The 14,671-nt window shown below is 47.9% G+C and overlaps 1 pseudogene; it reads right to left on the bottom strand.

Moving 5' to 3' along the window:
* Positions 1-8,254: 8,254 nt before the first annotated feature.
* On the bottom strand, positions 8,255-10,113 carry LOC133751234 (eukaryotic translation initiation factor 2A-like; annotated as a pseudogene).
* Positions 10,114-14,671: the final 4,558 nt, after the last annotated feature.

The raw sequence follows: 14,671 nt of genomic DNA, 5'->3' as shown, positions 1-14,671 counted from the left end.
AAGTGGAGCAGCAGGACTCGAACCGGCATCCAAATGGGATTCCCGCACTGCAGGCGGCAGATTTACCCGCTCCGCCACAACACCAGCCTCTAAGGGCCCTTTTTTTTTTTTTTTTATTAAAAACTTTTATTTTGAATATAAATTTCCAAAGTACAGCTTATGAATTACATTGGCTTCCCCCCTCCCATAACTTTCCTCCCACCCACAACCCTCCCCTTTCCCGCTCCCTCTTCCCTTCCATTCACATCAAGATTCATTTTCAATTCTCTTTATATACAGAAGATCAGTTCAGTATACATTAAGTAAAGATTTCAACAGTTTGTAAGGGCCCTTTTTATATCAAGAAGATTGACCCTTCCTATTCACAAGTTACCAAAACTAACCCTTGCATGAGAATAAGGGTTCTCACCTACTCCCAGGAAAAGATCGATTGTTCTGGAGCCCTGACAAGTAACCAGCAGAACAGGCCGCAAGCCCTCTCTAGTCTATCAGTGACGGCCGGGTTTGTTCAATACAAGTCTGAAACACCACCAGTCAGCGGCAGACTCATGCTTTGAAAATCAGCTCGTCCTCGGGAGTCTCACAGCTGATGTCATCCACTCCTCTGTAGTCAACACAACCAGCGCCGTCACACTTCCTAGACCCCGACATGGATCAGGGTTTGCTTTGTGCCGCGTAATTATGCCATTAGCACACCTCTCCCTTACTTAAATTACAAACTGACTTGGGAGTCTTAATTACCAAGTATGGTCTCATATTTGGACTTTCTCTTTTTTAAAAGGTTTCTTTTTTAAATTACGTTGCAAGGCAGAGTGAGACAGAGAGAGAGGGAGAGGGGCAGAAGAATCTTCCATCTGCTAGTTCACTCCCCAGATGGCTACATTGGCAGGGGTTGGCCCAGGACGCATCCAGGAGCCTGGAACTCAGTCTGGGTCTCCTTCTTGGGTGACCGTGACCCGAGTACTTGGGCCCTGTTCTGCTGCCTTCCCTGCACATTAGCAGGGAGCGGATCTGGAAGCAGAGAGGCTGGATCTCCACCCGCGCTCTGATGCGGGATGCTGGGCTCCCAGGTGGCAGCAACCCCTGGTGCCACCACGCTGGCCCCCACATTTTGACTTTTGTCTTTGACTTTGATTAGGAGTCTTTTTGTTTATTTACCATGCTGCAATTTTTTTCTTTATATAGCGTCTTTCAATCTCTTGTAGAATGGATTTTGAATTTTTTATTAGAAGGATTTCCTCTCTACAAAGCTGTTTTCGACCTCCTCCCACCAATACAAGTGTGATTTGTCTTGTTTTATTTTTTTAAATCAACAACAGGCATTTACTTCTGAACTCCGGGTGCCAGAAGTCCGAGATCCAGCACTGCCGAGTCAGAGCCGGCTGGGGATCCCTTTGCTGGCTCACACTTGGCGTCTCCACGTGGCGGAAGGGGGTGCTGGCGCCCTCTGGGTCCCTCTTATGAGGGACCTAATCCTCTTCACGAGGACCCAGCCTTCAGGACCCATCACCTGCACATCCACCACAGCCAAGGTGAGATTTCAGCCTCTGAACTGGGCAGGGAAGGGGAGGGGATGGCCATTCAGTCAGTTGCAGACATTCAATGCGTATCTGGGGAAACTTTTGGTAAATATTACAATGGAGCTGCAGAATGAACAGAGAAGGAACCATGGAAACATTCCCTCCCGGACTATCTGATCCCTCTGCTTCGCCAGCATTCTGGGCATGCATTATCCTACATAAAAGGCTTATTGCTCCCCGGGAGACCCAGCGGGCTCCTAGGCAGCAGTCTCCTGGCGGCCACTGCTTCTCTGGGAGGCGTTTCATTCCTAACTGCCCGGTCTGTGAGCCGAGGGGACCTGTTGCATCATCCCGTAATCCCGTTTTCTGTTTCACCCGACTCACGCTGCCTGCCTGCACCTCCACCTCAGCAGTGAGAGCAAAGTCCTTGACCCCTGGGGGACAGCTAGCTGGGGAACCCTGGGAACCCGCCAAGACTACCCCAGGGCCAGGATAAGGGTATTTTTAAAATTCATTTGAGGGGCTGGTGCTGTAGTGTAGCAGGTAAAGCTGCCACCTGCAGTGCCGGCATCCCATATGGGCGCCGGTTCAAGTCCCAGCTGCTCCACTTCTTATCCAGCTCTCTGCTGTGGCCTGGGAAGGCAGTAGAAGATGGCCTAAGTGCTTGGGCCCCTGTGTAGGAGACCCAGAGGAAGCTCCAGACTCCTGGCTTCTGATCAGCGTAGCTCCAGCCGTTGTGGCCAACTGGAGAGTGACCCAGTGGGTGGAAGACCTCTCTCTCTCTCTCTCTGCCTTTCCTTCTCTCTCTGTGCAACTCTGACTTTTAAATAAATCAATCAATCTTTTTTAAAAATTCACTTGCTGTTTAACCTGGCGTAGGTGGTGAGGTATGGGCCAACTTTTTTCACTGTTTAGGAGAAAAGGAAGGGATTATTTGCAGTTCTACACGCTTGACACGGGGATGGTGGCCACGGTTTTGTGAAGCAAGAACCCGAGATCCAGGTAGTTTCCCTGGATGTCCCAAGCTGGTTCTGATAGGAAATGGAAAAAGCCAAGATGTGCATCCAGGCCAGAGGCCACGGCCCATACCCTCTCAGGAAGGTTGTGCTGCCTTGTGAAGCACAAATTCTGTGAAGCGTGAGGATTCAACGTACGCGTATGACACCTGACGTTTATAAGTCGCATTTCCTCCTTGGGGTGAACGCTGGTGCCCAGATCTCCCACCCTGCAGGGGGAGGAGCGAGCTGCGCCTGGGCGACGCTGAGGACGCGCGGAGCAGCCGCGCTGCGGAGGCGGGGGCGGCGGGCACGAGCCGGAGGACGTCGGCCTGCGCTGCCGCCCGCGGACGCCAGGGGGCAGACGCTTCTGAGGAGGGAGCGGGGGCTCGGCCACATCCCGTGCAGACTGACCTAGGTTGGCAACTCTGAGGTCTCAGTGGGCTGCCTGCGGCGTGAGCAGGGATCAGACAGGAGCGATCCCGAAGTGAGTGTGAGGGGAGAAGGTGCTTATAGACAGTAAGGAAGAGAAGTCAGGTTCTGAAGGGGCTGAGCGAGCAGGGAACAGCTGGAATGGGGAGACCGGGTGGCCGTCACTCAATGTCGGCTCAGAAGGCCCGGTTGTATGGGAACATTTCCATATAGGAGTGCATGGAAAACAATTAAAAGCTAAGTTTATTTGAGGGCAGGCTTTTTGAAATCCATGCAGTTTTGTATGATGTGCATTGTCCATGAGCTTTAAATAGATTTATTTGAGAGTTACATAGATAGATAGATACATTCACTCTCCAAATGGCTGCAGGAGCCAGGAGCCAGGAACCTCTTCTGGGTCTCCCAGGTGGGTGCAGGGACCCAAGCACTTGGACCATCCTTCCCTTTCCTCCCAGGCACATTAGCAGGGAGCTGGATCAGAAGTGGAGTAGCCAAGACTCAAACCAGCTCCCATGTGGAGTGCTACAACCCCCCTGCTCCCCACTCTGTGCCACAGTACCGATCTCTTTACATGAGCTTTTTTTTTAAAAAAAAAATCTTATTTATTAGAAAGGCAGAGTTACAGAGAGGGAGAGATACACAGAGATCTTCCATCCTCTGGTTTACTCCCCAATGGCTGCAACAGCTGGAGCTGGGCCAATCTGAAACCAGGAGCCAGGACCTTCCTCAAGGTCTCCCATGTGAATGCAGGGGCCCAGGCACTTGGGCCATATCCTATTGCTTTCTGAGGCGCATTAGCAGGGAGCTGGATCAGAAGTGGAGCAGCCCAGACTCGAGCCAGCGCCCCTTTGGGATGCCAGTGCCACATGCAGCTTTGCCCGTGGTGGCACAGTGCTGGCCCCTTTCCATGAACTTTTTAAAGATCCCTCATGCAGTACACACAGACAAGAGGAGGAAGAGATTTTTTTCCATTGGAGAAAAGATGGCTTTTCTGTCAGGAGACAGAAAGAGGAACCAGGATAAGTGTATTTGCATGTAAATTTGTGGGTCTAGTGGTATAAATCATGGGAGTTTTGCCTGAGCTTTCCCAGTCTCAGCTGAAAGCGATTGAGAGGGTGGCCTCTTGGGCTACCTGCTGAGGCCCCCGTGGGCAGTGATCTGCCAGGGAACTCAGTGTAAGGCTTGGAACATGAGGTTGTGCTTCTAGGTGCCTGTAGATAGTGTATGGGGACATAGCAAGCCAGGGTTCTAGAGTTAGAGATCCATGCATTCAAATTCTGCTTCCAGCTGTGTAGCCCTGACTGGCCTGAATGTTTCCTAGACTGTAAAACAGAGACAAAAGGTATTCCTCTAAAGCCGTTGAAAAGACTAAATGACATAGTGTATGTGTGGCAGGATACATTTTTGAAATATTAGCCAATATTTTACCCTGACCTTGAAATATCTGGTCTCCCATTTAATCTGCTGGGCTATTTGCCATTTATTCCTGCATGGAAAGATTCATCTAGGAGGAATTAGAAGTTAGTTTTAGGCTTTTGAGTCTTGAAAATCTAGTGTTCGGAGAGGGCAAGAAAGAACTCAACAGAAGAACAATAGATTTGGGAGAATACCCATTGTTGACAGGATTCCCCGACCTCAGAGCAAATGAAGGTTCCCTGGACTGGGAGAGAAGCATTACAGGTCCAGGGGCAGTGTGTATCCCTGGAGAAGGAGAGCTTGTGCTCCAGACTCCCTTGTGTCTCAGAAGCATCCCTCAAATAATACGGAAAGCAGGGACCTTTGGACCTAAAGGAATTCTACAAATGCGGACAGAGAAGCACTAAGCAAGAGGTATGTTGGGATGGTATCACAAAGATGGTGGCGTACGGCTCTGTGGTGTGAGGGTTAAGCCACCTACGGTGCCAGCATCCCATATGGGCTCCGGTCATGTCCCTGCTGCTCTGCTTCTGATCCAGCTCCCTGCTAATGTGCCCAGGGAAGCAATGGAACATGACCCGATGCACCTATGTAGGAGACCCCAAGGAAGCTCTTAGCTCCTGGCTTCAGCTTGGTCCAGCCCTGGATGTTGTGGCTATTTGGGGAATGAACCAGCAAATGGAAGACTCTCTCTCTCTCTCTCTCTCCCCCCCCTTCCAGTAACTGCCTTAAAAGAAAGATTTATTTATTTATTTATCTTGAAAGGCAGAATTATAGAGAGTAAGAGGCAGAGAGAGAGGTCTTCCATCCACTGATTCACTCCCCAGATGACCACATTGGCTGGAGCTGTGCTGATCCGAAGCCAGGAGCCAGGAGCTTCTTCGGGGTCTCCCATTTTGGTGCAGGGGCCCAAGAACTTGGACCATCTTCTGCTGCTTTCCCAGGCCATAGTAGAGAGCTGGATAGGAAGTGGAGCAGCCAGGACTCCAACTGGTGCCCACATGAGATGCTGGTACTACAGGCGGTGGCTTCACCTGCTACGCCACAGCGCCAGCCCCAATAAATAAATCTTTAAAAATTATATAGGTTGGGCTGGTGCCGCGGCTCAATAGGCTAATCCTCCGCCTGCGGTGCTGGCACACTGGGTTCTAGTCCTGGTTGGGGCACCGGATTCTGTCCCGGTTGCTCCTCTTCCTGTCCAGGTCTCTGCTGTGGCCCGGGAGTGCAGTGGAGGATGGCCCAAGTGCTTGGGCCCTGCACCCCATGGGAGACCAGGAGAAGCACCTGGCTCCTGGCTTCCGATCAGCACGGTGCGCTGGCCACAGCAGCCATTGGGGAGTGAACCAACGGAAGGAAGACCTTTTTCTCTCTGTCTCTCCCTCTCACTGTCTACTCTGCCTGTCCAAAAAAAAAAAAAATATATATATATATATATATATATATAGGTAGTGGTGTGGGTAGATGACAAAGGTCACATGGGTGCCAAAGCAGAAGTGTCTGTGTGTGTATGTGTGTTTACGCTAATGGAAAGCCCCCCAAGAATTTAGGTATAACACAAGGTAAAGCATGAGGAAACCAGCTTAACTGAAATAAAATTTTTGTTTCCCCAGATGGAGTTAACAATATAAATAAAGTTGAATCATAGAAACATAAAGATATAGTACAACTACTTCTGGCTCAGGATTAGTATCAGCTACTTTTAAAAAAAAATTATTTATTTGAAAGGCAGTTACAGGGGTGGGGAGCAGAAACAGAGACATCTCCCCCAAACAGTCACAATGGCCATAGCTGAGCCAGGCCGAAGCCAGAAGCCAAGAGCTTCTTCCAGGTCTCCTATGTGGGTGCAGGGGCCCAAGCTCCTAGGCCATGCTCTGCTGCTTTCCTAGGCACATTAGCAGGGAGCTGGAGTGGAAGTGGAGCAGCGGGACTCAAAGCTGCAGCCATATAGTTTGCCGGCATTGCAGACAATGGCTTTACACACTACATCGCAATGTCAGACCCTGGTATCAGCTATTTGTGTAGCTATTCTAGGATATTAGAATTTGGGGGCAGCTCATAACTGTCTAAGGACTACATACAAACTGGGAAATATCCTCACCTGTTTATCCCCAAAGGATGGATTCAGTGCAGTGAAAGACTTTATTAATGGTCTTGCAAGCTCAGGTGCCTGGTAGGCAGGCACACTGAGGGTGGTTTCTAGCAAGCAATTTGTTTCCTAGCAGGCAGGTCCCTCCTCCTGTTCTTCACTGGCTAAGTACTACGTGGTTACAATCTTCCTGGACGTCACCTGTATTTCCATCTGTTGTAGTTTTGCTAAAGTTCTATTGGCTCAACGCCTTGTTTGCTTCAGGACTTTCCAGGTGCACGTACTTTGTGGTTTGTAACCTGGCTGGTTATGCTGGCTAGCTACTTGTGACTGTCTATACTTCTGCAAGCTATTATGCTAGCTAGTTGTTAGTAATTTTCAGGTGAACACTTTAATTTGAAAATGAACCAAATGGGGACTGATGTTGTGGCGTAGCAGGTAAAGCTGCTGCCTGCAGCGCTGGCATCCCATGTGGGTGCCAGTTTGTGTCTCAGCTGCTCCACTTCCAATCCAGCTCCCTGCTGATGTGCCTGGGAAAGCAGTGGAGGATGGCCCAAGTGCTTGGGGCCCTACCATACATGTGGGAGACCCTGATAAAACTCCTGGCTCCTAGCATTGGCCCTCCCAGCCCTTTGCCTCTCCCTCTCTCTGTAATTCTGACTTTCAAATAAATAAATGAGTCTTTAACAACAATGACAAAAAAAGAAAGAAAGAAAGAAAAAAGAAAGAAGGAAAGAAAAGAAAGAAAGAAAGAAAGAAAAGGAATCTTACGTCTTTACTTCTCACACATAGACTAGGATTGGAGCTGTGTCATCCTGGGAGAAAGGCCAGGATGTGTTATGAATTGCTGTGTGGAGATAAGATGAACTCTCAGAAGTTTGCTGATTTCAGAAACATCAATGAGCAGCGACAAGATTGAGCATGAAAGAGTCCATCCCACAGAGTGATTCAATTCCCTGGACAGACATAGGGTGACTGACAAGAGTGAGGGCGCCCTTATTATTAGAGTCTGCATTCATGATTCACTTTCCTAAGTTGAGATGCCTGTCCTTACTGAGGGTTGCATTGTGCAACCTCACCCTCTGAAAAATACGTTGAAGGACTTCTGGAGGGCTCCACTGCATGGTTAGGGTAGGGTTCTCATCGGGTGATAGTCAAGACTGCGGGCGATTCTGCAGTCATGTTGAATGCTTGCATCGGCTGGAAGTCAGTGGCGGCTGTTGGAAGGAAGCCTTAGTTCCTAGCCACACATGCCCTCCACACAATGGCTTCAGTGTGCTTGTGCCTGGCAGCTGGTTTTCCCCAGAGCAAGTGATGCAAGAGGAGCCCAGTGGAAGCTGTGATACCTTTTATGACCACATCTTAGAAGTCTCATACTTCTGCCATATTCTTCTCATGAGGGGCAAATCATTAAACTGGCCCACTCTGAAGAAGAGAGGAACTAGGTGCCTTTTTTCAATGCGAGGCCTGTCAAAGAATTTGTGGCTATTTTTTTTTATTTAAAATGTCTTTATTCATTTATATGGTAAATGCTGTCCCCTACTAAAAAACAATGACATTTGTCTTTCAGTCTGTCAAGCTTAGGTGAAAAATCCATGATATTGACATGATATAGAATGCAGAATGGAAAAGTCAACTTAATAGACATTATTAAGTAATTTCATGCATGTGCAGAATCTTGAATAAATGCTTAAAACTGTAGAGCCACATTAAATGTGGACATACGGGTGTTCCATGTATACCAACGGGTTCAACACAAGAGGTGTGTGCACTGATTTCTGGTAAGCAACTTGCTTTCGATGACTTTAAATACCCAATTCCAAATCGTCCAACTCCTGAAGAAGAGCTGTCTCCTTTTGAATTTTCTCCAGTTGATTTTTTTCTAGCTGTTTTCCACTTGCTGCTTGTTCTCTCCATTGTTCGATTGCTTTCAATTTCTTCTTTAGCTTCTTGATATTTTTGTCTACCTCAGGGTCTCCAGAAGTTGACCGAGAGGTAATGTTTCGTGGTGTGCTTTGTGGGACAGGAGTAGATGACAAGCTGGACTTTTGTCACTTCTTGCTTTCTGCTTTGTGCCTTTCTTAGTTTCATGCTTCCTTTGATTTTTAAGGGCTGTTTTTGATAAGGGTTTATCATTTCCTGGTTTTGGGCTTCATAATGTGAGGTGGCTCCTCTTCATGCAGCTTGGAATTGGTGACTGGTTTATTTCCTTTTTAAAAGATTTATTTATGTGGGGCTGGCACCGTGGCACAGTAGGTAAATCCTCCGCCTGTGGTGCTGGTATCCCGTATGGGCACTGGTTCTAGTCCCGGCTGCTCCTCTTCCAATCCAGCTCTCGGCTGTGGCCTGGGAAAGCAGTGGAGGATGGCACAAGTCCTTGGGTCCCTGCACCTGCGTGGGAGACTGGGAAGAAGCACCTGGCTCCTGGCTTCAGATTGGCGCAGCTCCAACCATTGTGACCATTGGAGAGTGAACCAATGGACAGATAACTTTTCTCTCTGTTTCTCCCTCTCACTGTCTGTAACTCTACTTCTCAAATATTTATTTGTTTGAAAGGCAGAGTTACAGAGAGGCAGAGAGGCAGAGAGAAGGAGAGAGAGAAAAGAGAGAGAGAGAGAGAAAGTCTCCCATCCACTGGTTCACTCCCCAAATGGCTGCAACAACCAGAGCTGGGTTGACCTGAAGTCAGGAGCCTGGAGCTTCTTCCAGGTCTCCCACATGGGTGCAGGGGCCCAAGGACTTGGGTCATCTTCTACTGCGTTCCCAGGCCACAGCAGAGAGCAGGATTGGAAGTGGAGTAGCTGGGACTCGAACCGGTGTCCATATGGGATGCTGGCACTGCAGGTGGCAGCTTTACGCGCTACCTCAGAGTGCCGGACCCCAGTTGGTTTATTTCTTAAATCAGGGGGTCTTTAATTGTTACAACTTTAGATTCCTCACAGATACTTCACTTGGAACTGCTTGGTAAGTTACTGTTTTTGCTGGAAATATTCCATCCAAAAATGGCTGCCATGAAACCGGCCACAATTCTCCATTTGAGGACACATCACGATTGTGCAAGACAGAGCCAGTATAATGCAAATCTTATCCCCATTATTAACACGTAACCTGGGAGCACACGTGACTGTTAAAATATGCTCACCATCTGGGCACCAAGCAAGATACATAGAATCAGAAGCCACTGGTTTAGAAATCAGCTCGTAGGCTTTAACATCCTACACTTCCATTTGTCCTCTCGGAGTTCTAAATCCAGCTAGTACTATTATATGTCCATGAGGGCTATAGTAGGCTGCGTTCCGAGGACCAGTTCCAAAGTCAAACACAGGATCGCATTTCACGTTGAAAATTGTTGGCAGGCATAAAACCATAAACAGCACAAAATTCAGTGGAACTAGAATCCCAAGCTACATCATACATGGAGCCACCTTTTGGTCATTGCACTTTCTCCATTTGTTGCAACGTACCCCAGCTGTCTGTTCCCCATAATGTCTTGTCAACATCTGTACTAGCTCTTCCCAAGACAGCAGTAGCTTTTTTATTCTGCAGCATTGTAACCCTATCGGCCTTAGAGAAACTTTCATTGGCTAAGTTGCATGAGATCCACCAAAGTTGGGGTATGGATACAATCTAACAAATAGAGGTGCACCTTTACTTCCTGGAACATAGATAGTCACCTTGTATGGTGGGGGTGGGGTCCAGGTGATACCTTGTGGCTAATATTTTTTTTTTTTTTTGGACAGGCAGAGTGGACAGTGAGAGATAGAGAAAAAGGTCTTCCTTTTGCCGTTGGTTCACCCTCCAATGGCCGCCGCGGTAGGCGTGCTGCGGGCAGCGCACTGCGCTGATCCGATGGCAGGAGCCAGGTGCTTATCCTGGTCTCCCATGGGGTGCAGGGCCCAAGCACTTGGGCCATCCTCCACTGCCTTCCCGGGCCATAGCAGAGAGCTGGCCTGGAAGAAGGGCAACCGGGACAGGATCGGTGCCCCAACTGGGACTAGAACCCGGTGTGCCTGCGCCGCAAGGCGGAGGATTAGCCTAGTGAGCCGCGGCGCCGGCCTTGTGGCTAATATTTTAAAGCCCCTACAGGTATCATCACTAATCCAGCTTCTGAGCTGCTTTGTCAAGAGGGTGTTCCTGTGGAATCTAATCTGTGGAAAATTAATCCAGTCTCATCCACAGGAAGGTGAGGGACCGTGTGGATGAGGAGCACTTTCCTCTGCCCTGCAACATGACCAATCAGAAAACTGCAGAAATCTGCTGGGGGTTTTGGAGAAAGTTTTTGCTTTGCCCTTCCCCTTCTTCCCGCCTTCAACACTGTGTGATGGCTGCAGCTACAAACTTTATGTTGCAAATGTGAGCAAAAGGCCAAGAGGCAGCAGCCTTACCTTCGCTGAACCTGGGCCAGTCTGCCTGCCTCTTGACATCGTGTTGTATGGGACGAGAAACAACTCTCTGTTACTAAAGCCACTGAGGGGTCAAGTTTTCTGTTATTTGCAGCCAAAACAATTTTTAACGAATGCCACCGACTTAAAAGAAAACAGGGGGGAAAAGTCAATTTATGACTTCTGAATTTTAAAATCTTAGCCTCGGGGTGGTAAAACAAAAACCAAAACCCAGAGTATGCACAATAGATTGAGGAGAATAATTAAGAGCTGGTAACTAGGCTACCCCATCCTTAGACTACGTAAAGGTCTGGTCTGGGAATCATAAAAGTTAAATTGAGTTACGGAAAAATAAAATTATATTTATTACATGAGTTTGTATGCTAAGATTTATACTTATTATACAGCAACTCTCATTTGACTGAAAACTTTATTTCTTTCTTGTCCTTTGATGCCTCACTATTATTCTCAAGTCAATAATACTTGGGGTCATTTTCTGAAAATTCACTTTTCTTCTTGACCTCTTGCTGGAAACCATCTTTTCTCTCTTCTTCTTCTTCTTCTTCTTTTTTTTAATAATTTATTTATTTGTTTGAAAGGCAGAGTTAAAGAGAGGAAGAGGGAAAGAGATATCTTCCATGCACTGGTTTATTCCCTAAATGGCTGCAACAGCCAGGGCTGGGCCAGGCTGAAGCCAGAAACCTGGAACTCCATCTGGGTGTCCCCTCTGGGTGGCAGGGGCCCAAGCACTTGGGCCTTCTTCTGCTGTCTTCCCAGGTGCATTAGTAGCGAGCTGGATCAGAAGCAGAGCAGCAGGGGGTGCAAACTTGTGTTCATGTGGGATGCTGACGTCACAGGCAGCAGCTTAACCTTCAGTACCACAACACCAGCCTGGAAACTCCCTTGTTTCTCCTCCTAGACTTGGAGCCCTGAGGTTGCTCCTCACTTTTCCCTATTCTCTAGCTTCTTTGTCCACCCACTTCCTTCTGATTCTTTCCTCTCATTCTCTTCCTCCCCCTTTCCTCCTGAACCTTCCATTAGCGGGGCTGTGCGTGTCTGGAGTCCACGAACCCTTCATCACAGCGCACCTGCAGCTTTGGTAAAGCTGATGGGATGAGGGAAGGGGGTGGGATTCAGACATGGAAAATAATGAAAATTGTTGGATATTGTTTTAAAACAAGCAAACAACTTTTTAAAAAGGTATCACAGAACTGACACGAGAGTTAAGAGGTACTAGAACACAATCAAAGGAAAATGCAGTGTTGAAATCGCCTTTCTTTGAGGGTCTTTGCCAAATCTGGTAATATTGAGCTACGATTTCCACAGCCCTTTCGGCTGTGGACTAAAGAAGTCAAAGGCTGGGGCTGGCACTCTGCCATAGCAGGTTAAGCCACCTGCAGCGCTAGCACCCCATATGGGTGCCGGTTTGAGTCCCAGCTACATCACTTCTCATCCAGCTCCTTTGCTAGTGTGCCTGGGAAAGCAGCAGAGGATGGCTGCTTGGGCCCCTGCACCCACTTGAGAGACCCTGAAGAAGCTCCTGGCTCCTGCCTGGCCAAGCTCCTGCTGTTGTAGCCATTTGGGGAGTGAACCAGCAGATGGAAGATCTCTCTCTCTCTCTCTCTTTCTCTCTTTCTCTCTCAGTCTCTAATTCTGCCTTCAAATAAATTTAAAAAAAAGTCAAAGTCCAGGAGTGCCATATTTTATTTATTTTTTTAATTTACTGAACCATTTAAAAATAAATCTCAAACATCTATTTTACCCCTAAATGATTACAGGACATCTCCTAGAAATAAGAGTACTCTCTCATCTATACCTACAATGTCATCATAACATGTAAGAGAATTATAATTTTCTGTCATCTCCTATTGGGTCCATATTAAAGTTTTAAGTTTCTCCCAAAAATCTTTTATAGCTGTTTTTTTTTTTTCCCTACCAAGATCCAGTCAATACATTGCATTTGTTTGCAATGTCTTTTTACTCTTTTTATCTGCAGCAGTTCTTTGTCCCCCCGCCTCCCACACCCCATCTTCTGTGATTCTTCCTGCCTTTTTTACAGTTTAGAAACCAGGTTTAGGCCAGTGCTGTGGCTCAATAGGCTAATCCTCTGTCTGCGGCACCGGCACACCGGGTTCTAGTCCCTGTGGGGGTGCTGGATTCTGCCCCGGTTGCTCCTCTTCCAGTTCAGCTCTCTGCTGTGGCCAGGGAGTGCAGTGGAGGATGGCCCAAGGCCTTGGGCCTTGCACCCACATGGGAGACCAGGAAAAGCACCTGGCTCCTGGCTTCGGATCAGCGCGGTGTGCCGGCCGCAGCACGCCAGCCATAGCAGCCACTGAGGGGTGAACCAACGGCAAAGAAGACCTTTCTCTCTGTCTCTCTCTCTCACTGTCTACTCTGCCTGTGAAAAAAAAAAAAGAAAAGAAAAGAAAAGAAACCAGGTATAGAAACTCAGTAATATTTTTCCAAGAATATGTTACAGGTGATATTGCATATTTCCTACATTTTACACTAGGAATACAAAATATCAGATTTGTACACTCTTCTTTTTTTAAAGATTTATTTTATTTGTTTGAAAGGCAGAGTTAGGCCGGCGCCGTGGCTCAACAGGTTAATCCTCCACCTTGCAGCGCCGGCACACCGGGTTCTAGTCCCGGTCGGGGCGCTGGATTCTGTCCCGGTTGCCCCTCTTCCAGGCCAGCCCTCTGCTGTGGCCCGGGAGTGCAGTGGAGGATGGCCCAAGTGCTTGGGCCCTGCACCCCATGGGAGACCAGGAGAAGCACCTGGCTCCTGGCTTCGGATCAGCGCATTGTGCTGGCCGCAGCGCGCCAGCCGCGGTGGCCATTGGAGGGTGAACCAACGGCAAAAGGAAGACCTTTCTCTCTGTCTCTCTTTCTCTCACTGTCCACTCTGCCTGTCAAAAACAAAAACAAAAAAAAAAAAAAAAAGAAAGAAAAAAGAAAGAAAGAAATGCAGAGTTAGAGAGTGAGAGAGAGATGGAGAGATCTTTTAAATGGCCAAAACAGCAGGAGCTGGGCCAGGACAAAGCCAGGAGCCAGGAACTGCATCCAAGTCTCCAATCAACTGCTGGATTGGAAGTAGAGCGTCTGGGACTCGAACGGTGCCTATATGGGATACCAGCATTGCAGGCAGCAGCTTAATCTTTTATGCCACAGCTCTGGCCCCTTGTGTACTTTTTTTTTTTTTTTTTAAGATCTATTTATTTATTTGAAAGGTTTTTTTTAAGATCTATTTATTTATTTGAAAGGCAGAGTTATACAGAGAGAGAGAAGGAGAGGCAGAGAGAGAGAAAGAGAGAGAGAGAGAAGTCTTCCATCCACTGATTCACTCCCCAATTGGCCTCAGCAAGTGGAGCTGCGCCAATCCGAAGCCAGGAGCCAGGAGCTTCTTCTGGGTCTCCCAAGTGGGTGCAGGGGCTCAAGGACTTGGGCCATTTTTTACTGCTTTCCCAGGCCTTAGCAGAGAGCTGGATGGAAAGTAGAGCATACAGGACTTGAACTGACACCCATATCGGATGCTGGCACTGCAGGCAGAGGCTTTACCCACTATGCCCCAGCACTGGCCCCTGTGTACTCTTAATAATGTCAAGTTTGATCATTTGGTTAATGTGGTGGTTGCCAGACATCTTCCCAAAAAATTTAAAAATCACAGGACAGTTTGCTAGCCTCTTATATGGTTTTACTCACTATACAAGCCAGTAATTCTATACCTAGGTATTTTCCCAAAAGAAATGAAAACTTATGTTGTGCAGACACTTGGGTGAGAGTGTACAGCAGCTCTATTCATAATTGTCCCTAACTGGAAACAACCCAAATGCCCTCT

Source organism: Lepus europaeus, chromosome 2 (genome assembly GCF_033115175.1).
Source record: "Lepus europaeus isolate LE1 chromosome 2, mLepTim1.pri, whole genome shotgun sequence".
NCBI lineage: Eukaryota > Metazoa > Chordata > Mammalia > Lagomorpha > Leporidae > Lepus > Lepus europaeus.
Note: the sequence above shows the minus strand (reverse complement) of the source record. Positions and strands in the feature narration are given on the sequence as shown.